Source organism: Schistocerca cancellata, unplaced genomic scaffold, assembly GCF_023864275.1.
Source record: "Schistocerca cancellata isolate TAMUIC-IGC-003103 unplaced genomic scaffold, iqSchCanc2.1 HiC_scaffold_234, whole genome shotgun sequence".
In the NCBI taxonomy this organism is placed as follows: Eukaryota; Metazoa; Arthropoda; class Insecta; order Orthoptera; family Acrididae; genus Schistocerca; species Schistocerca cancellata.
In genome coordinates this window covers 50,001-52,500 of record NW_026046256.1, presented here as the reverse complement: position 1 = coordinate 52,500, position 2,500 = coordinate 50,001, and the positions used below count along the sequence as shown (strand labels likewise).

Sequence of the window (2,500 nt, the reverse complement as noted above, 5' to 3'; positions counted from 1 at the left end):
CACCAAGGCAAACGGACCGGACGAGCCGACCGATTGGTTTTGATCTAATAAAAGCGTCCCTTCCATCTCTGGTCGGGACTCTGTTTGCATGTATTAGCTCTAGAATTACCACAGTTATCCAAGTAACGTGGGTACGATCTAAGGAACCATAACTGATTTAATGAGCCATTCGCGGTTTCACCTTAATGCGGCTTGTACTGAGACATGCATGGCTTAATCTTTGAGACAAGCATATGACTACTGGCAGGATCAACCAGGGAGCTGCGTCAACTAGAGCTGAGCAGCCGGCCGCCCGGGAGTGTGTCCCAGGGGCCCGCGCGAACACGCAAGCGTCCGCTCAATTATTCTGCAAACAGGAGGAGGCTGAGCTCCCCTGCACAATACACCTCGAAACCCTCTCAGGTCCCGGCGGCGCGCAGCGCCGTCCTAAGTACTTGGTCGGGTTCGAGAGAGGCGCAATCGCCCGGAGTTAGGCGAGTAGACGCTTTAGGTGCGACCACCCGTGCTCCCAACTGAGCTTGCCGCTGCCGACAGAGGCCCGGGAGCGTGCTGTCGTGGCATTGCCGGCGGGAGACAACACGCGCCACCTACGGTGACCGGCAGCTCCAACGCCAGCGCCACAGAAGGGCAAAGGCCCCACGTGGGTGCCGAAGCGAACTCTCCCAGCACAGCGCACGTGCCAACACGTCTGCACAACTGCGATACAAACCACCAGCGAGAACCGCTGGGGCGACCGAGCAGCAGACGGCGTCGCGGCGCCGAGTGCCGGGCGGCGGCGCATCCTCAACGCACACAGTCCTCAGTCGGACCAGCACACTGCAGATGTCCACCGCGCTTCGCACCGGGCCCGCGAGGACCCACTTTGGCCGCCCGGCGCCGCGCGCAGGGTGCCCCGGCGCGCAGCTGCGCCGCCTGCCGCGTCCGTCGGCCGGCGCGCCTGCCACTGGGCGCCCCCACCAGCCGGCTGTAGCGCGTGCGCCCACGCACCGCGCGGCCAGCACGCCGGGCGGCCCCCCCTCACCGGCCGGGGACGGTCCCACCCAGCCACCGCCGCGTATCGCTTCACACACAGATTTGCCCTTACTGATTTACCTCCAGCAACAACAACCGCACCACAATGGGTTTACCAGTTGTTCATTTGCGTTGCGTCACGTCACCAGCAAACGTAGACGTCCATCCCAGTTTGCAAATGCAACGATTATTGCATACCTGTCTGTTAGGTGTCACGACACACTACGTCTGCCCACATACACGCAACAAAATGTGCACGACTAGAGAACACGTGGGAGGTGGCCCCCTACGTATGCGATGTCCATTACGAGACCGACTGTCAACCAGCATCTGTACCATGTCGCAGATGTGGAACGCGGTGCACCATGCTATCACACTGTGTGAGAAGAGACGACTACGTTTGAATACACGCGCCACTACATCAACAGACGGCTCATGCTGATCGCCATCCAGGGCGTCCGTTACTCCCACACGTCTCTATGGCGTACCACACTGCAATGTAGCTGTTATGGGGAGACGGCACGTGGCTGAGTGCACAACATTTGGACCGTATGGTTCGCTGTTGTTGGGCGCAGTCGTACGGTCACACATGTGCCACAGCGTATCATTCAGTACATACGGACCTATGTGCAGTACAATGTGAGGATTAAGCTTACGATATCAGCGGACAGTGGACACAGGCCGTACCACGACGTAGACTGAGCGCTTCGACATGCGAATGCCAGTGAACAGCTGCGAAGGGCATTGAACACGCAAGCACCTGAACGACCAGCGTGCGAAGGCAGGGTGGAGGGGGGGGGGCGATGTACATCCTGCAGTTGTCCACATTACAGTGTACAGCGGGAGCATGTAAAAAGTAAGCAACACTTGCGAAGTGTTCAACATGAAACGACACACAAGAGGGTGGGCGGTGCGAGTAGCGAACTATATTCAGAGGGTTGTGGTTAGACAACACTAGATTAATGTAACGTGTCATATGCCAATTACAGAGCAGGTTAAGGCACAACGTGGGTTAGGTTAAGGCACAACGTGGGTTAGGTTAAGGCACAACGTGGGTTAGGTTAAGGCACAACGTGGGTTAGGTTAAGGCACAACGTGGGTTAGGTTAAGGCACAACGTGGGTTAGGTTAAGGCACAACGTGGGTTAGGTTAAGGCACAACGTGGGTTAGGTTAAGGCACAACGTGGGTTAGGTTAAGGCACAACGTGGGTTAGGTTAAGGCACAACGTGGGTTAGGTTAAGGCACAACGTGGGTTAGGTTAAGGCACAACGTGGGTTAGGTTAAGGCACAACGTGGGTTAGGTTAAGGCACAACGTGGGTTACGTTAAGGCACAACGTGGGTTACGTTAAGGCACAACGTGGGTTACGTTAAGGCACAACGTGGGTTACGTTAAGGCACAACGTGGGTTACGTTAAGGCACAACGTGGGTTACGTTAAGGCACAACGTGGGTTACGTTAAGGCACAACGTGGGTTACGTTAAGGCACA

General features: G+C 56.8%; 1 non-coding gene across 1 annotated transcript in view; it reads right to left on the bottom strand.

Moving 5' to 3' along the window:
• LOC126112917 (small subunit ribosomal RNA) overlaps positions 1 to 260 on the bottom strand; it is a 1,909-nt gene extending 1,649 nt beyond the window's left edge. Inside the window, exon 1 of the ribosomal RNA XR_007524646.1 lies at positions 1 to 260. This exon is cut by the window's left edge and continues 1,649 nt beyond it. This is a non-coding gene — a ribosomal RNA (small subunit ribosomal RNA).
• Between the last annotated feature and the right edge of the window lie 2,240 nt (positions 261 to 2,500).